The sequence below is a fragment of the Vicugna pacos genome, chromosome 30 (assembly GCF_048564905.1).
Source record: "Vicugna pacos chromosome 30, VicPac4, whole genome shotgun sequence".
NCBI classification, from domain to species: Eukaryota; Metazoa; Chordata; class Mammalia; order Artiodactyla; family Camelidae; genus Vicugna; species Vicugna pacos.
Window position 1 is genome coordinate 6140648 of NC_133016.1, and position 24232 is coordinate 6164879.

Sequence of the window (24232 nt, forward strand, 5' to 3'; positions counted from 1 at the left end):
TGGGTCATGGAAATTTGAAGGAGGTGCTTCAAAGAAGGCTGCATGCTTGAGATGGACAGGGAGGAATACAGAAAAAGATATTGAGGCAGAGAGAGAAAGAGGGATTTAGAAATTAGGAGGTTCAGAAGAGTGATAACTGGCACACAAACCCACAAAGGCCTAAAAATATGTTAATACACAAGGACCACTAATGGATGGAGCCAAGGTATCTTGAGCATAAAACAAATGAAGGGAAGTAACGGAAGAAAAGACTATGAGAGAAGATTCAGGCTAGCCTGGCAAAGGGGCTTGAACATCCTTAGTAAGGAGATGGGGCTTTATTATTTAGGAAATAAATAAATATATGAACTTTGATGTAGTTGTAAATAGCATTAATTATAAAAATGATCATAATAATTGAAACCTGATGTAATTTCTAAGGAATATAGAGCACATTTTATGTTCCTGCAATATTAGATTGATCTTGCTTATTTTTGCTGCATGTAACATTTTTGTCTTGTAGAAATCTGTGCATGCCCATAAAGCAGACAGATTTAGATCCCATTAGTGATTAATACTGTTTCAAAATTGAAATCCGTGATTCACTGTTTGTACAGAAGTGAGCTCTAATATCATGAATGAATTATGGAAAATATTACACAAAGGAATTCATGATCATTCTGTGAATAAAATGGTGGACAGGTTTTGGATAAGCTGCACAAATTATTTCATTAAGAAATCAGTCTGTACACAAAAAGGAAAACTGAGCTTAAGGTGATAGATTAAAATTATGAAAGAAATGGAGTTTTATATATTAAGAACATTTGGACCAGTCCTGCTTCCAGAAACATCTCATTTTAATTTGTCATGAACCTAGATAGTCAGACCACCATGGATGGATTCAGCTCCAAATAACCGTCTATAGGTCAGTGACCTTCAAAAAGTTATTTAAGCCAGATGAGCCTCAGTAGTCCTACTTGTAATATGAAAATATGCCCCTGTTACAGAAATTTTTGCATTTTTGAAGACGGGATGTCTAGCACAAAATACTAGTATTGCACAAGTTATTGGTTCAGTTTTCTAATTGCCGCTTTCTCTGATTCCTAGGGCTACCTCCATTTCACTTTCAAATATTTGGGGGGTTCTTGTTTGAAAGCAAAATGACTGCTGTCCTGCTTTTACCCCACAATGTCGGCAACAGACTAGACGTGTTGAAATTTAGGACTTTCAGGAAAACTCTGTATTTAAAAAAAAAAATGCCATGGAAATACTGTGAAGTTATAATGTCTGTTGATACTTGGCTGAACTTCAAGGATTCGTAAAAGTGCTATGCAACTTAGTGTGCTTTTCTATTTCCTTAAAATTCTTGACTAGTGAGAAAATAGCTGATGCTTAGTTTTATACATTGATGATGTGAATTCATAGATGTTCGTTTACAGTTGCCAGTAACAGGGTTCTTTATTTTCCAAAAAAAAAAAAGAAGTGTGACAAAATGCTTCTCCTTTTTAAACCACTGATTTATGCTTTCCAGACTGATGTACCTTCTGATTGTTTTTAGTATTTTGCTGTTATGACCATTGTTACTGTTAATGTTCTTGTAATTGTCCAGGATAAACGTGCACGAGATTCTCTAAGTTATATACTCTGTAGTGGAGGTTCTGCATTACAAAGAATGGCTGTGGTTCCCAAGCAACACCGCCCTTTAGAATCACCTGAGGAGTCGGAAACTCCCAGCTCCCAGGTCTCACCGCTTGCCAATTAAATCAGATTGGCTGGAGGTGGAGCCAGGCATCAGCAGGTTTTAAAAATCCCAGGATGATTCCCTGGGAAGCCGTTTGGGAACCAGTCGCTGAAAGATGAGCTTTGCTAGGTGGTGCCAAGGGTGTTTTTCAAAATGGTCGTATTCCATCTCCAGCTGCAGTGGGTGAGTGTCTGTTTTTCTGTATCTTCAACAAAATTTTATACTATCTGGCTTTAAAATTTTTGTCAAGCTTGTAGGTGAAAAACAGCATTTACATGAAGCTTTAGTTTGTATTTCCCTTGGTTGCTGGTGAGGTTGAACACTTGTTTTAACTTGGATGTGGACCATTTCTGTTTTTTCATCTGTAAAAATTATGTTCATGTTTCTGTTTGAGATGGTATGGGTTTATTTTTCTATCTTTAATTAATTTGGTAGAAAAGATTTGTATTTTATTGAAACTCTTTTGATAGAGACACATCTTTATCTGGCTCTTAGAGTTCTACCCTATTCCTAGGTTGTTAAATACCCTCCCTCCCCAATTATAAACTTTATCAATTCTGGGGAGACAGGAGCATTTGTTGTGTTGAATATAAGAATGTTTTTTCCCCTTAATTCTCAGTGAAGTCTAACATTTTAAAATTGAACTATCCATGTGTTCCTTGAACAAGCCTTCTGTGTCCGTCATATTATTCCAGTGTAGAGCTAAATTCAATTTGCTAATACTTGGTAAACTTGCAACTATTATTTTGAAGTGATATTTGTCAATAATTTTCAGTATTACTTGTGTGTGTGTGTGTGATATTGCTTTTGTTCAGATTTATTGTAACAGGTATTTAATTTTTCTTGACTCCAGAAAGGTTTTCTTCTGTTTTAAGACCATGTGGAACAGTTTTTTTAAAGACAGTAAAGTCAATTAAGTCTACAGGATAGGAGACACCTGAACTTACTAGATACAAAGTCTAGCTTTGTTATTTTCTAGCTGTGCAGACGTCTGCATTGACTTACTAGCTGTGTGTGGGTATGTGGTTTTTGATAAAGAAGCAAGAAAAATTAGTTAAAATTATTCCAGCAAGCTTTTCTTTATTTGTGCTTTCTTAAAAGAGCAAGCAAAGCTACGACCTGATACATTTTATCAAGCGGCTCCGTAGAAGTAGCAGGGCCGATGTTAGACCGTGGATGGTGGAGCCACAGTGCCTGATTGCAAACCCTATCTCTGCTACTTGCCAGCTGTGTGATCTTGGGAAGCTTATTCTAACCCTGGGCCTTGGGCTCCTCATCTATAAAACATGCAAGATTATAGTAGTCAGCTCATAGGTTCGCCATGTGGATTAAATGAGCTCGCACTTGCAGAGCACTTAAAAGTAGATCTTGGCACAGAGTAAATACTATGTACAGGTTGCTAAACAGCTAACAGGTTGCCTGGGTTCCTTTTCAACTTTGCCTCTGTGGGCAGCCTTAAGTGAGTAACCGTGGGGCCCAGGCCAAAGTTCACAATAGCCTGCACCTGGTAAGAGGTAAACGTACCCATGCGCCAGTAGTGAGTCAGCATTATGAACAATACGCATGCGCCAGCAGCGTGAGTCGGCATTTTGAACATTGCGCATGCGCCACTAGCATTCTAAAAGGACAAGCAGCGTACAGCTGAGCGCCCCCACCCTCCCGCCACCCGCGCCACCGGCTTGTACTGCAATAAAGTGCTGTTTTGCTCTATGTGGGCTCCTATCGCCTTCTTCCAGTTGGGGCAGCTCACCTCCTCGGATCCCTTACCAGCCCCCCGTGGCTGACAGCATCCTACCTGGAGATGCCAGCACCACCTTCTCAAACCCCAGCTGGAAGACAGGTTCACATGTGTGGCTTTTAACTACCTGTCACGTTCTGTAGGTATAAACCTTGTGCGGGTTTTTTTTCTTTTAAACACTGAGATGAGTTGTATTCTGACATGATTTTTGGTTTTCTAAGTATTTAAGAGGCAAAATTTCCTTCTTGTATAGATGCTTTTTCTCCCCTTTCTGCCATTGTTTGGTGATGGTGCTGTTAGTTTTGGGTGGTTATTCTCCTCTACTCTGTCTCACTTTTTCTCCCTCAAAGACGCGGTGACAGTGTTCTGGTCGGTCTTGCAGCTCCTGGGTGTTCGCAAGCAATCTTTGATGCTGATGAGAAGGGCACGTTCCAACTAGGTGGAGTCTCTGCTCTTACTCCGTTCTGTTTAAGGCAGGGCATGATGAGATGTGTTATAAAACTTCATCTTGGTACAGCTCTCTCCTGAGGGATTAGGCTGCTTGTTAATTCTGTCAGTTCCATCTTAGGAGAAAACACGCGTAATGGGTCTCTACCATGAATAACGCACAGGAGGTGCACAGACACACACAGCAAAACTAGTTGATGGTGTGTCAAATACTAATTTTTATCAGTTTCTCATTAAAAACAGCTAGGTCTGGTGAAATGTGCCGATGAAGTCTTTAGCTAATACGTGTGGGAAAGGAGATCTTTATTTCCTAGTAACTAATTGCTGTGTGTTTAAAGTTGAATATGCACAAGTGTGTTGTCAATCACAGTAAGAATATTCCATTTTATCTGTTACACTTCTACATAAAGAAATGTCATGACAAGAAGGAGTTTGTCCCTGTAACTCACATTTTTACAAACTCAGCCTCATCCAACCTGTATTTCTTCTTAGGAACAGAAATACAGCACGCGAAGAGTAGCTTGCCTGCATTAGGCATTTTCAGAGGAAGGTATAATTACCATCCATTGTCTCTTCTGAATTAAAAATAGGTTTAGCTCATCTATACAGTAGAAATTTCCACTTAATGGTAAAGGTCAGTGAGACAACTGAGAGTTTCGTAGTATAAAGACAGAAACTCCTTTTACATAGGAGACTAATCAGAACTTCCTATGACAGGCCAACGGCTGCAGAAAAAGCAATCTGTTTTGGAAATGAAAAGAGAGGCTTCATCACTTCAGCTCTCACAGGGCACATTATCTTACCAAGTCTTTTACAAAGTGTTTCACCGAAGTTCATTTTCATCTGTGTCTAGATTGCAGTATGATTTCCATAGTTCTTGAATATTGGAGCCCTTTCTTCATTTCCAGCCCTAAAAATGCAGTTATCAGAACAGCAAAGGACATCCCGGCAGCAGCAGGAGCTAAAGGCATTTTAATAAGTTAAAAAACTGCGTCACAATCCCCTTGAGTGAAATCCTCCTCGGCCTGAACGGGGACCGTACCGCTGGGGGCTCACCCTGCTCTTTAATCTGTGATTGATCTTTTGACGCCCGTTTGAAACAAAATAAGTGACTTCCTTGAAGATTCTAAAACTAAATCACTCTTACCTCTTTCAGTTCATGAACTACAGAATTTGTTCTCTTTACAGACACTCCTTTGTTTTAACTGCCCTCAGAACTATCCTAGAGACGTTGAGGCGGCTCCTCCTAGCTTCTCGATTTTGTAAACCCGCGCTGTTCCTAACGGCCTAAATCAGGGCCAGCGGACACGCCCGCTGTCTTAGCGAAAGGTGCAGGCTCAGGTGAGGAGCGTCTACGCCGGCTGCCAGAAACTGGTGGAAGGAGCACGATCCTCTTTTCAACATCGTTATGCTAGAAGAGAGTTTGCCTGTATTACTGTCCACACCATTTTGTTTTTTCACTTAACAGTTATTATTTAAGAGATCCACAAAAGTGAATCTACGTACCGTTTTATTCGTGTTTATAATAAGGTCAAAACAGACAATAAATGGTTAAAGATACCTAAGTGATAAAAGCAAGGGAGGGATCTCTCTAAAGGGTAAGGGGGTGACTAATCTAGTGGTTGTATAAAGTAGGGGCAGCCTGCGATGTTCAGGAATGAAAGCTTTATCTACTTCTTAAGTGGTGTGATATTGGTGATCTCTGTGTACGAATTCTTTAAGCAGCACGTTTTTATTTTATGCTTTCCTCTGTTTTTATTTTCTCCCAATTAAAATTTTAATAGCAACAAAACGTTACCTTAGCAGAAAAAATTCTAATACATTCAAAATTTTACAAAAGAAAGGTAAAAATATTGATTTAAATTTTAAGTATTTTATTGATTAAAAATAAATATGAAATAGCAAGCATATCAATATTGAGATAGAATTTCCAACTCATTTAATCATAAACAGCAGGAAAAGTAATCTAATGCTCTTATTTCTCCAGTCCTAGCTGACTCTTAAAATGAATCTGAAAAGTCAAAATTGCAGATGAAGAGTTGATAGAAAGCAGAATCATTATTGTTGTTAACCTCAGCTACACGTGTCCATGTGAGATGCAGTGTGCCTAGACTGGAATTATGGGCAACAATACAAATGATTTTTATAAGATAAGCATCTCTTATTATAGTTTAAACCCCAACTCAAAGAAGCTTAAATTTAGATAAATTTTGATCAATATTTGTTGAAGCTTGTTGATTTAACATCAGGTTTTTAGGAGCTAAACTGGAATTCCTCAAACTTCATTATATTTGTTTTCAAATGCTTTTTCATAACATTCTTAACACAGGATGTTAGAGATCACATAATTAATTAAAAATACTGTAAAGCATTTCCAAATATATATATATATACACTTTATAGATTTTAGAGTACAAGTTCTTGGTTCATCCAAATTAGTTCCTTGGATTAATATTTATATATTACCTGTTACAAAATATTATTGCTATCAAAATAGCACAACATTTTAAAAGGAAAACGTAGAATCAATGACTTGTGACAACTTAGAAAGTTAATGATTCTCATGTGTTTAGAGTTAATGGTTAGGACATATTTTCCTTGGCTGACGTTGGTTTAGGTAATTGCTCCTTGATTGAAAGCCCTAGTTAACTCCTATAGGATTTGTAAAAGACAGTGAGGTGCATGTAGAGTTTATACTTAAACATTTTGGGTTGTTCCTCCAGGCTGTATGTTTTACTCAGTGTTCATTTAGGTAGGACTTCTCGAGTAAGAATTTTAAGTGAAATGCAAAAATCTAAATTCAAAATATTAATTCATTTTAAAGGTATGTAATTGTATCATTGGTATGGACATCAAAAACAAGTTAATGACTAAACAGAGGCCAGTTAAGTCCGTTTAGCTATTGTGACAACTGTAAAAATAAAAATGAACTCTGCACACATTTTGAGAAAGGTTCATATGGGATGCTGTCCTTCGTAGTTTCATCCACAAACATAAGCCAGAAATTATCAGGAATAAATGATAATATTTTCTGCGTATTTAATAATAATTTTCCCAAAAATAAAAATAGCATTTGTACTTTTCCTTGAAAAATGAGTCTCTAGGTCTTCCTTGAGTACAATAACTAAGAAGGGGAAAAAGGGGTAAATTTTAGTGTATCTTTGAGACTGCCTAATGCAGCAGAAAATGCTAAAAGTTAATTGTATTAAGAAAAAATAATTGCCTTGAGTCAAATCTGAGATGAAGCAGATTTCAGCAGAGATGAAGAAATCTCTTTATCTAAGACATCACATTTAGGGGATTATAGCCACCTCGCTATCTGAGTCAAAAGTCCCAGGGGCAGCAAAATTGCTGGTAAGAGCCATGCTCACCTCAGTCCAGAGTGAGTAGGTAGTGATTAGTTGAAATAACAACAAACAAAACAGCAAAATAACCACAAAACATGGAGTTCTTTTTTTTTTTTCAGGCTTACATATTCTTTCAGTCATGACAGTGGATGCTAATGAGGTATTAAATTCAAATAGCTTGTACCAAAAAAAAAGTTTTTTAATATAGTAGAAAGGAACTGAAATGGTATTCATTTTTGTCCTATTGTTTTGTACTGAATTCTTCAATAATTTTCTCCAGACTCACTCATACCCTTAATCCTATATGACTGGCATCACTATAAAAGGAGAAGAGACAGACACAGGGAAGGTGGTCACATGCAGATGGAGACAGATTAGAGTGATGCACAAGCCAAGGAACTCCAAGGATGGCCAGTAGTTATAAGAAGGTAGGGTGAAGCAAGGAGAGTTTCTAGATTCTTCAGAGGAGGAACCCCTGAGCTGATGCTCTGTATTTGGCACGTTGAGCCTCCAGAATTGTCAGGCAATACAACTCTGTTGGTTTAAGCCATCCAGGTTTTGGTGCTTTGACTTTTTTCTCCTCCTCCTGTGCCATATGAAACCAGCTCAGAACTGACACAGCTGTCGTAGGAAATGAATACAGCGTTTACGGGAGTATCTTCCCTGTAAGTCAGTAAGACGCAACAGAATTGTAGTGTGGATGTGTCCCTTCAGTGTCTTGATGGGATGTAATTCCATAGAAGAAATTATTGTTGCCCCTTCAGCCCCATCTTGAATGCTTATGGTGATTCTGAGCTCACGATGGTTTGAGCAATGCCAGGAGAATATATTTTATATTAAGTAGATTTTCTGATATTGGTACCCATTTGTTCCTGCTCTGAGTTTTGAGCTACAGAGCATCAATTTGCCATCCATTAACATTACAGCTCTTAAAATATTTGAAAGAGCACATTCACTGTGCCCTGAATCTTCTTTTTCTCAAAACATTTGGAATATAAAGGACTGAAATGTTTATAGTCACATATTAAGGGATGTAACTTCCTTTATCCTTCATACAAGTGCACACGCACACCCTTATCTGCTTTGTAAAGCAGATTTTTGAAAGAAGTCCATTCAGTCTTAACAAGTCATATGGTAAAACTCTAAAGGGATAGCATAAAAAAGTAAGTCATAAAATAAATTCTTAAAGGACTTTGCCAGTTACAAGAAGCTGTTCTTCTGAACAGCATGAATTAAGCCTTTGACTAGCCTCTGGCAAGTATGAGTATAATGATTTGTAATGAGCAAGCTCTTCTGAAATACTAGTTCAAATTGATTTATAATTTGGGTTGAAGTTAAAAAAAAACCCTCAAAATCCTATTTGTCCTTTTGTGTGATTATTTGTTAGAATCTATAACAATTTTTTAAAAAATTTTTTAAAAATCACAGCACTCTTAAAATACGTTAATATGGAAATGTTATCAAGGCAAATCAAAGCCACGCTTCTCTCCGTTGTCCTTGGTACCAGCAGCTGATTCTCCAAAGCGTGGCCTGTTCAGATGCAGAAACATAAAGTGTGAATGTGCCTCTCTATTAACTACCAGATGGTGTTTTTTTCTCATTTTTTCTATTTGAGATTCATGATATGTTCTCTTACTACATTAATCTCTCATAAAAGATCTTCAAATTAAGAAGAAAGAGAAACTGTATGTGTGTGGGGGCGTAGATAGATGGATGTGTCTGTGTTTATATGATAGTCTGTTATAAGCATCGCTTTGTAGGCTTGTTTTAGGACTGTCTGATTTGTGACCCACCCGCTGGATGAGTCTGTGTTTTAATGCCACTCACTCTGATAGTCAGTCCTGCCTGGCTTCCACATGGTCTTCTACTTCATTCTTAGGTTATGCATTTTGACACTCCATCTGGTGTTAAAATCCGCCACAGAGCTCACAATAGAACAGGCTGTCTTTTTAGTAGCTGGACGTTTTGAATAATCTGTCTTCTCTTCTTCAACCATTGGGATAATTGTTCCCTGTCTCTAATGGTAGTAAGCCCTTAAGAGCAGCAAGTAAGATTGGATCCTTAAGGGCCCTCACATAATATCCTATCTCACTGGTAAATTGCAGTTACCCACCAACCTTGGAGCATGTGAACAAGCATAAATCCCAGAGGAGTTGAAGGAGGCTGTCAACTAGGTATACACTATTACATTCATCCTAACAGTTCATATTTATGGCATAATGGAAGTTATTTCTTAACCAATACTAGACATTTGTTAGCTATCAAAAGCCTTTGTTTTATCATTAATCTTTGCTTCTGAGTTAGAATTGTGCAGATCTTAGTTTAGATTGTTGATGCATTTGAATGACAAACTGAAGTCTTTGATCTTTGGTTATTTTGTGATTGTATCACAGTATATGGGATGCATAGTGTTCAGAATGTACTCAATATTAAAAAAATTCTTTATCATTAAATTTAAGACATATTAATCAGCTATTCAGTTTCATAAGTTGCAGCTTGGGGTATTTTATAACATCCCCAGGTTTTACTTTTGCTTATTACCCTTTTCACCTTTGTCCATTGAACTGATGATTGCATCAAACCATTACTGCAGTATTTCTTACAGAAGCGTCTAAGGACTTCAATAACTAAATTACTTATTAAAATGTTACATATAACTCATTTTATGAGTTTAAAAAAATTTGAAGATGCTCTTATTCAATTATAGATAATAAAATCAGTTTTTTTTAAAAGAGTTTTATATTTTAAACATTTACCAAATACTACATGAGCTTTCAGATTTTAGATATTTCACTCTCTGGATGTTAATAAATGTACATCAAGGATCAGAAGTATTTTCCAAAAGATAAAAGTAGTTTTGTTATTTTTAACTTAGTTACAGTGTTCTTCCTGATTACAGAATGTGACATTAGAAATGGAAATGATAGAAGTAACATCTGGAACAGTACCACCCAATTTAACCTCTCTGAATCCTAGTTGTACACACACATATGTGTACCTCTGTCTGCGTGTATGTACTTCAGGACTCTTTGGATAGCTTTGAAAACATTTACTTCTGGGGCTAACAGAAGATACTAGCTTAACAAGGTCCAAGACTACAGGGTTTTGAACACACCAACTCTCGGTAATTGTCTTTAGAAGATCATTCGTTTTCTTTCAGTTTCATTCTTTGGAATATTCATTTTGATTTTCAAAATCAATCCTTGTAGTTCAGTATTTTTAATGGCTGGATAAGCACACATACACTGATGCACACACACTGATGCTGATCATCAGTAGGTGAAACCATTTGGATGAATTTCTTGATGATTCATGAGTGTCTATTTGTCTAGTGGTAAGTGTGAAGGAATCTCTGTAATCCCAGAAATCAAGACTTGGTATGAAACCATAGCAAGTCCTGGAGCCTTGCTTCCTAAACCCATGGATGTTGTGGACATGTTGTTCAGGTGTAGATTTTGACTCAGGACGTCTACGGTGGGATTGATGCTCTAACAAGCTCCCTGCTCCCACTGTTGCTGCTGGTTCTAGGACCACATTTTATGTCACAGGGTCCTGGAGCAAAGAAGTCCTGCTAAGTGGACCCTGGCTAGGCCTGCTGTGCTCAGCATTTCCTAGGTCAGTGCATAACCAGTGTCCACAGTTACAGTTTTATGGATGCAATATGAACACAGAAGTCAGTGCAGAAGTATAGTGGTTGCTTCTCATTTTGTTATAAACTATAAATAGTGTAGTAACCTGGTACACAGGCACAGGAGGAAACAGGGAAGTTCAATATACATTTTACGGCTTACAAAAGGACATTTGTGAATACATATGAGCCAATTTTGCTGAATTTTCAGGAAGATTTGTTTGGGATGATAGCAGGGTTAGCAAGTACCCCTTAGGTGGTATTCATTTATCTGGTAGGACTTCATGGTACAGAGATAGAACAACGCTGAGAGAAACACAGCCTGCCTCCTGGGAAGAACTAGGGATACGAGAGACTCAGGCTTAAGTCATCTCCTCCATCTTAATGGCATTTGAAAGAATACAGCCTTTGAGCTTAGCACAGCCAAGTGTAACTTCTGCATATTTATATGACAGATGCTCACTTTTGGCAAGACTCAAATCCAGTTATTCAGGGCACTTCTTCATTAGAAAATCAAAAAATGATCTCTTGGTTTAAGCACTAGCAAGCTAAAGACAGACAATGGACCCCTGATTTTTGGACTGAACTGAACATGAGCCTGGGACCCCTGGTAGCTCAAGGTCTTAGAGTCTTACTGGTACAATCTCACGTGGAACCAGGTGTGTATAATTCATGCTAGAGATTCAGTGTGGCATCTTGGTTTACTGTGGATGTTCCCATTTAATATTTATAACACAGAGATGGATTTGGTTCTTTTTTTTTTCTTATGAAAAGTCCAGAGTCAGCAAGATTGTTACTTTTCCAAACAGCATGTCAAGAATTAAGAGAGAACTTGATTTTCTGACTAAATATTTCCCCTAGAAAATGCTAGCGCTTTTTAAATGCAGTATCCATCATTCATTCAGTCATTTGTTTGCTTGTTGTATATTTACTTGTTTATTTGTTGGTTTATATTGAGCTTTGCTGGCTTTCCCAATGTGACAACTGAATAGTCTTTGATAGGTATTTGTACCAGCATAGTAGAGGGGTAACTGGGTTCATGTAGAGAGAAACCAGAATCTGCAAATCCCCAAAGGATGCTTATCCCCAAATATCCACATATTATAGAATTATTTTGCTTAATTAGAATGTGTATGCTGTTTGGTTACAGATTTTCAGATGATCCTGTTAAGTTGAGAGATTCCTATTCATGCTCAGGTTATTTAGAATAGGTATTTAAGGAGAAGCACTGGGAAGCTTGCAGAGTTCCCTGGATCCTAGCTGTCAACCAACGTTGGTGAGAGAGGCCAAGGAGCTCTCCTCAGAAAGGTGCTTCTGTGCCATCTTCTATATCCTGAGATAAGACGATGTAATGTAGGGGCTGTGAAGAAAGGGCCCAGTGGGGGTGCCTTGTCATCAGTGCACAGTTCTAGACTCGGACCAATTCTGCCCTGCCTCTTTCTTCCACTTTTCTCTATAACATTTAAAGATGCACTAGTGAAATGTGTTGAAGGAAACTTTTACCAGGAGGCTGAATGCATGATACAAAAATAATATGGAAAAGTACTTGACAAAAGTATAGGAGCAAAAATTAAACTCAGCTTTCATAGATGGCTAGCATTCATTTACAGTGTTTTTAATCCTCTTCAAATGCTATGACTCAATTTCTTCCACAAGATTCTTCTGTAAGATTGAACATGTAAAAATTTGAGAAATGATTTCTGAATATTTGAGACATAGTAAGTTTTAAAGGCAAATTTGGAGGAAGCTGTAATATTTATTAGCTGTACAGTGTGGCAGTAAGGAATAACAATCTTAGAAGAATGGTAATCTTAGTGTTTCAATGAAATTATAGAAGCAAATAATTTGAAACAAATAGACTACGTCTGTCTTCTAATTAAGATGAAATTCTTAATCAGGAAAATATTGCCAAACAGACAACATTATTCCTATGCAAAGGCTACTTTACGTTTCTTGTGTGTAATAAATTTTGTGTCAAAGGAATAGTCGAAGCATTAATTGCGAGGAGGCTAATATCTACTTTGTCAGGATCCCAAGAACTTCTTAACTCTTAGGTTTCCTCCTGTTGGCCACTTTTTGCTGCTTCCCATGTCCACTGGGGGGTTAGTGGGGACCCTGAGGAGCAAGTTATAAAAGCAAATACGTAGGGAAAAGAGCTGATAAAACTCAAAGTCATCCATTTTGGTAACTGTTGCTATCTTTGAAATACCTAATAATGATAATTAAAATGAATTTTCAGATATTTAATGACTATCAGTTTGAAATGAGTGGAAGAGACAATTCCTTTAAATCAACTTAGAAAATAATATTGTGTAATAAAATATGGAAAATATATATCACACTTGTCATCAGTGGTGCTAAGAATTCAACTCAAATGAGTGTTCCTACCTGTGGTTGGAGGCTGCACACAGGAATTCAAGCATCTGTTGTTTACAGCCAAGATATTTTTACCCAGAGAACTTAACAAAGTTCATCCTTCTTGAAAAATAAATTAGTACAAGTTGCGAACATCTTATTTTATACTGCTTTATCTTTTGAATACTTCTCAGTAGCAAAAAAGAACTGTCATAAACGACTTCCAGAAATCTTGATTATTTTCTCTTGCTGTAAGGAAGTACTCATCTAAGCAATGAAAACTTTCAATTAATACTAAAAAAAAAAGGTATTAATTCTAACGAGCAAGTGAAGACATTTGGGCACAAAAATTCAAAAAGTGACAGGTTAGCAAGAAAGTACCATGTTTAAATAAGGTACTACAAGTTCCCCTAAGATACCAAGCAACACTGCACATCCGTGAAGGACACAGGTGTCTCTTGTTATGCTAGGAGTGCGTAGGAACCCGGGAACCTGGATGTGCGGTAGACAGTAACCCTTGTCATGTGAAAATCTTTCCTCCATCTAGAAATGGTGGTTTTATTTATTCATTTGTTCATTTTTTAAACCTTTATTGGTATAATTGACTTAAAACATTGTATAGATTTCAGGTGTACAGTGTGATGATTGGGTACACGTATATATTGCAAAATGATCACTGGAATAAGGTTAGCTAATGCACCCCCAATGAACTTAACTGTCATTAAAACATGGCATTACGGCTCAAGCTAGTCCATTGTGTTCTGGTGGTTATAAAATTACTCCCCATTAGCACATTTATTTTATGCAGATCTGTTGGTTAGGATTCAAGGAGGGCACAGAAGGTGGATTGTCTCTGCCCCGTGATGTCTGAGGACGCGGTGTAAGACGTGAAGACTGAGGGTTAGAGTCTTCTGAAGGCTCGCTCACTTAAACGTCTGGTGTCTGGCAGTTGATGCTGAAGACTGAAAGCTGGGTGGCTTGGGCATCTGTCTTCATTTGTGGTAGTTTCAGGATCTCTCCGACAAGATGGCTTCAAGATATACAGACGTCTTACGTAGTGACTCCAGTCTCCAAAGTCATGTCGCCAAAGGGAGGCATCACCTTGGAACCTGGGTCCATGGAACCTGGTCATCTTTTCTAACCTGGCACTCAGGCTGGCCCACGTTCAAGGTGAGGAAAAGTCGACCCCATCCCTTTGTGAAAGGTGGTCAGAGATTTTATTGAATTTTTCAAGCTATTGCATACTGCTAAGAGAAAATTCATAAAATCATGCTAAAAATGAGAACAAAGACATGAGTTGTTCTTGAATGTTTATCATGTGTGTTGTTGCCACTCCACCGAGGAAGCAAAAGTAATTGCATGACATCACTGACAACCTTCTTGAGATAAAAGCAAGAGGCCAGTTATTTTGAGAGCAGAAAACTGTGATTAGCTCCTGCACCGGGAGTGGGACGCATTTCTGTCGCTCTTCCCTGATGTGACTTGCGGGGGAGGATGGGAATCTCCAAATTTGGCTAGAAATTTTTCAAAAGCATTTCAAGGAAAGCAGAGGCTTAAGAAATCAGAAAAGGTAGTGCCTGACCCTTATTTCTGATTTCCCCAAACGGAAAATAGAGGGAATTTATTCACAAAAACCCCCTGATACATGTGACTCCTTACTTTCTGACTTTTTATTCATTGCATTTACAATACACCTATCAATTAATGTATGACTTGCAAACTCTCCTGATCTTTGGTGAAGAATTCGTATAGAACATGAGAGATTTTGACTAACATCTATATCAAGAATTTGTCCCCAAAGTCAGACAAATCATATATAAATGTCCCAGACTTCACCTCTGACCCCTATACTATGTAGTAAATGATCATAACTACATGTGACTTTCAAAATAGGACAATTTAGATCTGTATCCTGGTCATTTCTAAGTGCATATGCTAATATTATTCGGTTAATTTTAATCTCAAACAAAATAAGCAGTATCTGGGAAGGGCTACAAGAATATAGAAGCTTAAAAATTAAAAAAAAAAAGTAAGGGCATTACAAGTTAAAAAAACCTTAAATGTAGGTCCATATGCATTTACACAATTTAAAAGGTGATGACAAGTTCAGTTACATGCCCTGATAGTAGAGTAAAAGGTTAGATAAATTAATCTCCGTAAGTAATTTATTAAAAAGAGCATATTATACCCTTGAAGTGAAATCCTGTTACACAAATATTACAAATTAAAAAAAGGGGAAGCTTAAAGTATTTAAATTCAAATTATCCAGGGAGTGTCAGATTTATTATACAAATTCACTCCTTTTACTGTCATATAGGTTGTGTTTCTAATATGTCATAAGGCCTCTGACATACTAAATTAAATATCACAAACTTGGGTAATTTGGGTCATTTAGTTTTGCTAAAAGGCTATCTTTCTATACAAACAGTGGCCAAATACGCATATGCATGTCAACTGATTTTAAATTACATTTTAGTTTTAGATTTATAAACAATTCTGTATTTTTTCTTAGCTGTCAACTTTTAATTACATGTAATAGCTAACAAATAGTTCATAGTTCAGTTTATGAGAAGTCATATTAAAAATGAGAGGAGGGTGTAGCTCAGTGGTAGAGAACATGCTTAGCAGGTATGAGGTCCTGGGTTCCACCCCCAGTACCTCCGTTTAAAGAAAATAAAAACCTAATTACCTCCCCAACAAAACAAACAAACAAAAAAATGATATCCCTATAAGAAAGGAGTACATTAGTCCAATTGACAATAAATTGTGGAAATACAGACTAAAAATCATGGCATTTTTTCCCACACACAGTGTTCAGTATACAGAAAACAAAAATAAAATTGGGATGCTTTACCTTACTTTTTATGTAAGGATGCAAAATCTATAATCAAAATATCAGATAGTAAGACTCCTTACGATGGAATCTTCTGGAAGACTCAGCATTTACGAAGAGAATTGTCAGGACAGCCGAAAGTGAGCTGATGAGCCCACGTGGCTTACTTTGATACAAGTGCTACCTGAGTGTGCGCACTCAGAACCCGCGTGCTGTGTTCTTACACACGGTTCCTTTCCTTCTGTGAGGTAACAGAGATCAAAGCAGCCACAGAAAGTGGAACGTTTCTAATCTGTTAATGTTTAATGCTGTAGCGATCACCTGGTGGTGAACAACTGCTCTCACTCTGCTGCGCACCCCATCTCTCCCTGTCTTCACCACGGGGACCCCTATTCCTCAGAGTAATGCAGCACTTACAACTTTCCTGGAAAAAAATATTAAATTGATGAGATTATTGCTGATACTTATTTATATACGCATTTAATGACTACACAGATACATTTAAAATGTATTGAATTATTACTAGTTTTCTGAGCAGAGTTTGAGTTGTTTAAAATAATGTGCATGTACGGTCGTCAGACATATTGGCTTGTAATTTTCTTTTTTTGCAGCGTCATTGTCTAGTCTTGGTATCACGGTAATGGTGGCCTCAAAGAATGAATTTGGGAGTGTTTCCGCCTCTTCAATCTTTTGGAATAGTTTGAGAAGGATAGGTAATAGCTCTTCTTTATATGTTTGGTAGCGTTCCCCTGTAAAGCTGTCTGCTCCTGGACTTTTGTTTATACTTGGAGGTTTTTTTTTTTTTTATTACAAATTCAATTTCACTGCCAGTGACTGGTTTGTTCATACTGTATGTTTCTTCCTGATTCGGTCTTGGAAGGTTGTATGTTTCCGGAGGGAAATTGTTTAATATGAAAACTTGAGCTGAAACATTCTAGATCCTCATTTTGGGCACTGAAGGGGTGTCTGTGTCAAGGGGGGAGCTTAGGTACCCTCTAATGATGCTTGTAATTGAAACAGTGAACTTTTCAAAAGACCAGAAGTTGGGCTTGGGCTGTCAGTGAAATTTACCTAAAGAATATGTTCCTTAGGCCGTTCCCTTTTTTTGCCTTTATATAATACGGAGTCAATTATTCTTAAATTCATCTTTAATAAAAACAAAGGGCATAGGCCCCCACACAGCATGGGCTACAGTGTCAGGCAGTCAATATGCGCTGAGTGGCCCTGTCACCATGCGGGTCATTTAATCCACAGAAGGAGATCCCAAAGGACTGTTTCTAGAATTAGAATTTTTTAAAAAACTAGTAAACAATTGAGTAAATTGCCTGATTACAGATAAAACAGAAATAATATTTATGATAACAACACATATGTTGTCTGAAGTTTTAAAGCCTGAAATGTATATTCAAAAAAAAAAGTGAACAAAATAGAGGGTTAGAGAAAACTGCCTCTCATTTATGTCTCCCATATGCTTCATGCAGCGATAACTCAAAGTTCCTTCAGATTTGGGGAGAGATGGTCACAGGTGATTAAAGACCAGGGATGTTTCCTGATGACAAAATGTTTGCACAGCTTTGTTTTTGGTCTAAGCATGGCATTATTCTAGACCCAGGCATTCATTTCACATTTGTATTAATTTTGGTCCTATTAGTTGGTAATCCAAATGCAAGTAACGCCTTTACATATCATTAATGCACCATGGAGTGTTTACCTTAGATACAGGCATTTCTTCACCTCTTTTCTTATCAAGAAGCAGGAGGCTAAATGCCTAGAAGTCTTCTAGAAAGGAAGTAACATACGAAGATCTAGTATTTGGGCTGTTTACAGATACAACTAATGTTTAGTGGGGAAATAGCTCAAACTCATCTAATCATACTTATAGTGTAAAAAGTAAATGTATTAAAGGGCATCTTACAGTTGCTCCTGACACGTTCCTAAATTACGTGGCTGGGTTTGACATGGTATCACTTTAACTGTCTTGGCTGGAACACTCGCCCCTGTTACCTTTTGGCAAAAATTCCTTTAAAGGGAAAGAAAGCAGTGATTTGCTTGATTATAGAGATGACAAGTATCTGCCAAAGACAATGCATGTATTGTATGCATACATTTCACTCACAAAATAATAATTCCATAAGTGCTGTCATGTCACAGGTATTATGTCATGGCAGGATAACGAAGAAGCTATTAAGGGAGCAAATAATTGCAAAGAAAGGTTGGAAATGCTGATGGATTAAAAGGATTTCCTAATGTTTAACACAGCTAGATCTGTGCAGGTGCTGTCCTCTTCGCCGTCCGTCCTTCCGTGTCTGTGAGCACACACACACACACACACACACACACACCACACACACATCTGGAATGGTATTCACTTGATATAGAAGGGTTATTTCTTGATGACAAAATCTGGGTTTTAATTTATGTTTGGTGCACCTCAGCACTTTAAAATATTTTTATAATTTTAATATTGTTGGGAACTGTGTTGTAAGAAACACATATTACTCTAAAATTGTATAATTTAATTACTTTAAAAAGCATGTTAGCCATTAATGTGTACTAAGTTTCATGGTACTATTCTCTAAAAGTTTTCATAAAACTTAACACAAAGTTCATGGACAGGCATGCTCATCCCAAACAGGATGATGGTGATACTTTTGGAAATTTGTGGAACTTTCTGTATGCTTGGTTTTCAATGAAATAAACATGTCATGATATCTTTGGTCAATAGAAGTTTTGCAAATCTAACTAACTGTACGTAACATCTTTACTGAGCAAATTGGCACATAGTAAACTGCTCGTACTTAGCTTGTAAACCTTGATAAGTTTTGTCAAATGTATACGCTTGGAAAGCCATCATAGCAATCTCCTTAATGTACTTTCCCATCATCCCCAAAAGGGTACCATGCCCCTTCTCCCAAACCTCCCCACCCTTCCAGCCCTTGGAAACCACTCATCTGCTTTCCTTCTCCGTAGATTAGCTTGTACTGTCTAGAATTTTATAGGACAGAATAATACAGTATGAACTTCTACTTACCTGACTTATTTCACGTACAGTGTTGACCACAGATGACTGGCACCTTTATTTAAAGCAGGCCATGAGTATTTTTGAAATAGACCTAATGGTAACTTTATTTCCTGTTGCATATTAATTTTGCATGTGTTGGATTTTTACAGTGGGCAGGTATATGCCATGAAATATTATTCTCCTGGATAGAACAAAGTTTCGAAATAACAGTTTTGTAGTACGTCACAGGCTAAAATTACATTAAGAACAACATCAACTCTATTAGGTGATGAAAGACTGGTTTACTTTACAGCAGTGACTTTTTTTTCTTAATTTAAAGCCATCAGGTATTTCAAAATAATGCATGTTCTTGCAATTCTGTAATTTTTTTATTGGAAGGTCAACATATATAAATGGATTATTTGATAATAAAACCCATGAATGTCTAAAAAATAAGAGCTAGCTATAACCCATAATCTCTGCTTAGTTATAATCATATATGCATTATACATATTATAAACCAGCAGTGTATCACTTCTGTCTCTGCACTTTTACCAGGCACTGTCTCCTGCATTGTCACAGTAGCCTCCAGACTGGTCCCTCTCCCTCTGCATTCATCCTCCACACTCTTTTCTTGGAGAGACTGGTCCTTCTGAAATATGTTAGATCACATCGCTGCTCTGCTCAAAGCCCTGCCACACCATAGCTCTTCATTTCTCTCTGAGTCAAATTCCGTTATCCTTGCTTTCACCTATGTCAGTTTTGGCAGTAACGTAGCCACGTTTGGCACAATAATTTTATCCAGCGACATAAGGGTCTTAAACAAGGTTGAATAGCTAGTTTCCTTTCAACCAAATGAGATTTATTATCTTGTACTTTCCAGGTGCATTGAAACAAAGCAGAAACATAATTTAACAACTTTCAGAGAATTCCCCTACCTAGCCTGTGGATGAACAGAAAAGTTCATTATGCAAATTAATTCACTTTTGACTCATATTAAGTATTTTTCCCATTTGTAGAACTTTGAAAGCTAATTTAAAGCCATGAATGGCAACTTGGTTCTAACAACTTTCCCTAGAAAATGTTGCATTATCAGTGATTTATTAACAGAATACAAGAATGAAATCAGTGCCCATTAGAATTAATGTAGCCTTTACTCTGCTTCTCTTTTGTCTTGAAAGTCGTTTGGGGATTGGTAGCTACACGTCCACATGGGTTAGCACAATTACATGGAGGTAAAAGTGAAGCACTGAAATGGAAAAATCAAAGTAAGACAGAAAACCTTAATAGAGAATTTAATATGACTTTAAGATTATTTACCTCTTGTGTGATGTAAAGGTACATATCAAGGAATAAGAAAAATATCACCTTATGAGTGCAGAGTAGGCACTGTCTTCTTCCCGAGTTTCTATTTATTTATCCTCAACACACACGTGCACACACGTACACATCTTCTCATATTCATGAGCAAGAATGTCCAGATTAAAACCGGAAAGAACAACATTTTCCAGGAGTTTAATTTCATAGGGTCATTTCAAGGACTAACGCACACAAGTGCCTGCGCGCACACACACACGCGCACAGACACATATACACAAAGCGCTTAATTTTGTCTTTATTTTTTGACTCACCCTTTTTTCAAAATTCCTCATTCCAGTTATTCAAATGATTGAATTAGAACGACCAGGCACCAGGAGAAACATTGAGCAGTTAAAGACATTCACTGTGGTCTCCAACACAATGCGAAGGTAGTGGCTTCCAAGGTGGGTAAAACTAGAGAAAGAGTGAAGGCACCAAGGGTCCAGTTGAGGCGGAGTGGCAGTCCCACAAAATGCCCTTTGCACGGGTCATTTAATTTCCCTTGGCCTTTGTTTTCTTATTGATAAAGCTTAAATGGGAGGAACAAATGCTCTCTTAGGTCCCGTTCAGCTAGGATACCCCAGAGTCCCTGATGGAGCTGCAAATGCCCACGCCTGAGATGTGTCTTCGGCTTCTGATCTGCCGTGAAAGTTCTCTGAATTCTTTGGCTTCTCTTATTCCCTGTGATTCTTCTGATCAGTCAGAGCACCTCAGTGACGATGCGTGAGGATATCCAGGCCTTTTTATTGCTTTCAGAAGACTGCTGATTATTATGGGACATGAGGACATGGAGTTGATAGAATTCTATCCTATCTCTGAATTAGAATACCTTTATCCACAGGTCTGGATAGGGCTATTTTTTTTACACAGATCTTCACATTTAAATATGTAATTTTAAGACAAGCAACATTCTGTATTGTGTCAATGTCACTGGTCGAAAGACAGTCTTATTATTGGCTCATCTTTTTCAAGAATCTACTATATGCAAGATTTAAAGACATACACAAATGATCCTCCAAAAAGAATGTGCAAGTTAGTTACATTTGAGAGGTTTAATGTATCAACACAGTGTATCTGCAGAAATAACAAAATCATAAGAATTACTTTTTTTGTGTAATGAAAATGATGAAGAATTTAAGAGTTGACACATCCCTAAGAGGAAGTAGGTGCTGAAGGCGGGCTACAGTTGCATCCAGTCACACTGTGTTGCAAATGTGAACGGTCTCAGTCTGAGTTCAACATGTATAATGAAGACTCATTTTATGCTAGTCTAAACTCTGCTTCTGAGTTTGGATCGCTGTCTCAGTTAAGACACCATTAGATCTGAACCTGACTGAGAAGTGGCGTATTTCCTTATTATTGCTTTTGTATGATTATGCTAAATGAGACTCCAAGATACAGCTGAGTGTCTTATACGGCTTGTCCCCTAGAGTGTGAGCCAGAGCCCAAACCCTGTCCGGGGGCCTTGCAAGTGTGTCCCCTCCCCCACACATACACAAAAACACTCGTACCCATGAGCCACTCTCCTTGGGTACTTTTTCTATATGTTTCATCTGCTCATAGGTATTGTATCTGTATCTACAGCTATAGTTGTCTGTCTGTCAAATATCATATCTATGTTCATATATGAATATGTTAAATTTACTAGTTATGTCTACATGCTTATATATCTATCTGCTTCTAAATACTCATCAACTTACCTCGTTTATGTTTAATTTTATCACAAGAAGTACCCTTGAGGGAAACATTAAAGCCACTGGCAGATACAGGCAGACATAATAAGACTCTTAAGATGAATACATGTTAAATATACATTTTATATAATGGATCTGTTCATATGACTGTACACTTACACACATGAATGCATCCACAATTATGAACGGCTATCAAGAAGAGTAATGAAAACGCCGATTATGCCAGATGGCTGTCTACATGGAGGCGTGTGTTCTTAAATGTAATCCACACAGGTATTTATAGTGTCTGTTGCCCCTCGCCTTAACCCGTAGCCGCACTGCAGAGCTGCACAGCTCTTAGGATTCACTTGGATTACATAGGTTTCCTTGCTTGGACAGTCACAGACCCTGAGACACTGTTACGCACACAAGAAAAGCCACATGTTGGATTTACTGGACTTTGGTGCTGAGGAATGATAACGCAAAAAGTGTGAACCTTTTCATTTTTTTTTTTTTTCCATTTTGTTCTGTTGAAACTGAGCACAGCAATGCAGAATACTCTGTTCGGTGACTGAGGCGAAGGCAAAGAAGGCAGCACAAACCTGAGGGAATCGGGACGCCCCTTCCCTGCTTTACAAACACGCGGGCGAGATTCTTCAGAACACGTTAATTTTCAGAGGAAAGAGCCAGCAAATTGCAGCCTTGAAAGCGGTAGGCTTCGCTATCCCACCCCCCTCCCCCGATACACGAAGATGTCTTGTTAAAACATCCGGAGACAGAGGCCCTGAAAAGCGCAGGGATTCACAGAGATGGTTTGTGAGAGATGGCATTTCCGTTGCTGAGCTGGAAAGCGGGGAAGTTACTGTCTCAGTGGAGGTAGTGCAATTCTTTGGTAAGAACAAAAAGTGGGGGGCTTCTGTGTGATAACGGCAGAATCGGAAATGCTAGTTGTGATGATGGTATTTTAGTATTGATCTTAAACATGCCAAAGGGGAAGCAAGAAGTCCTTCGGGCTTTTGACTGACACTGCTGTATGATAACAGGAGGCGCGCTGCTGGTTGTGTCAGAGACCGCTTTCCCCTCAGTGTCCATTTTCACTTTCCCTAGTAAGAGTACCCCAGTTGTTATGCCCTGGACATCGCCACCTGTAAAGGAGGCAGAAGTGCCAGACTATCTTGCTGCTCCATGTGGCCCTGTGACTCGAGCCGGGCCAATGAGAGATCTGCACTGTTGTCGGGGGCACTTCCGCGAAGTGACCTTAGATTAGGGCACCTTCTTTTTGCCTTTTCCACCGCCTTCTCTGTGAAACAGACACGAGATAGCTCAGTGTCTAGCAGTTACCAAAGATTATGAAGACGCAGAAATTTGGAAGCCCAAGTTCCTGGCAGCAGTGCAAAACTACTTTACCAGAACTGGACTGCTAATCTGGATATTTATTTTTGTTGTAGAATGTTCTTTCTTTTCTTATTTGAGTAGTTTTTTTTTCCCCTGAAGGCACACACTATCCTAGTTACGTGTCTTTGTTGGTACCTTAAAAGATACAGCAAGACTTACCCAGATGATAGTAATTCTCTAACAACTTCACAGAAACATAATAAAAATGATCATTTATAATTTTATGGAACTTCAGAATTTTAGGATATAACTAATACCATCAAATTCCATATTCACTGTGGAAAATTGGCAATTACATAAATTTATGAAAATGCAACACAATTTTGCAGACTGTTTCCCTGGCAAAAACACCCCTCAGAAAGGGACCTCAAGTTGAATCTGAATGATTTCCCCTTTGTAGTGTACAGGGGATTCACTCTAGCAGATAAACCTCAATTATCACAACTAGGAGAAAAAATTTTTTTGGAATGTGCTAAAAATACCCAATTTCTATGCTGTTGATAATGCCACTTAATTTTTGGTATAGTTGCAGATCCCTATAGGTAGAAGGAATTGTCATTCCTAGAAGACACAGGTGAAGTCTCTTAGGTCGTCATACAGAACAAGATAATATTTATGGATATAACTGGGATTAAAAACCAAATGCTGAGACTTGTGTCAAAACCCTAGGCACTATGGTAGTTATGGGTAAAATTCAATGTAATCATAAAGCATAAAATATATTGTTAAAAAAATA

General features: G+C 37.8%; 2 long non-coding RNA genes across 3 annotated transcripts in view; one reads left to right on the forward strand and one right to left on the reverse strand.

The window, feature by feature from the left end:
• The first annotated feature begins 1708 nt into the window (after positions 1 to 1708).
• Positions 1709 to 24232, forward strand: part of LOC140690424 (uncharacterized) — an 84558-nt gene continuing 62034 nt past the window's right edge. The window contains exons 1-2 of the long non-coding RNA XR_012065697.1: positions 1709 to 1903; positions 22648 to 22812. This is a non-coding gene — a long non-coding RNA (uncharacterized lncRNA). The remainder of the gene's footprint in view (positions 1904 to 22647; positions 22813 to 24232) is intronic.
• Positions 2775 to 5156, reverse strand: LOC140690478 (uncharacterized). Of its 2 annotated transcripts, XR_012065776.1 has the most exons (3): positions 5053 to 5156; positions 4709 to 4815; positions 2775 to 3982 (listed from the first exon to the last, which is right to left on the reverse strand). It is a non-coding gene; the product is annotated as an uncharacterized lncRNA (long non-coding RNA). The 2 variants fall into 2 exon arrangements; XR_012065775.1 differs by lacking the exon at positions 5053 to 5156 and having other exon boundaries at positions 4709 to 4849.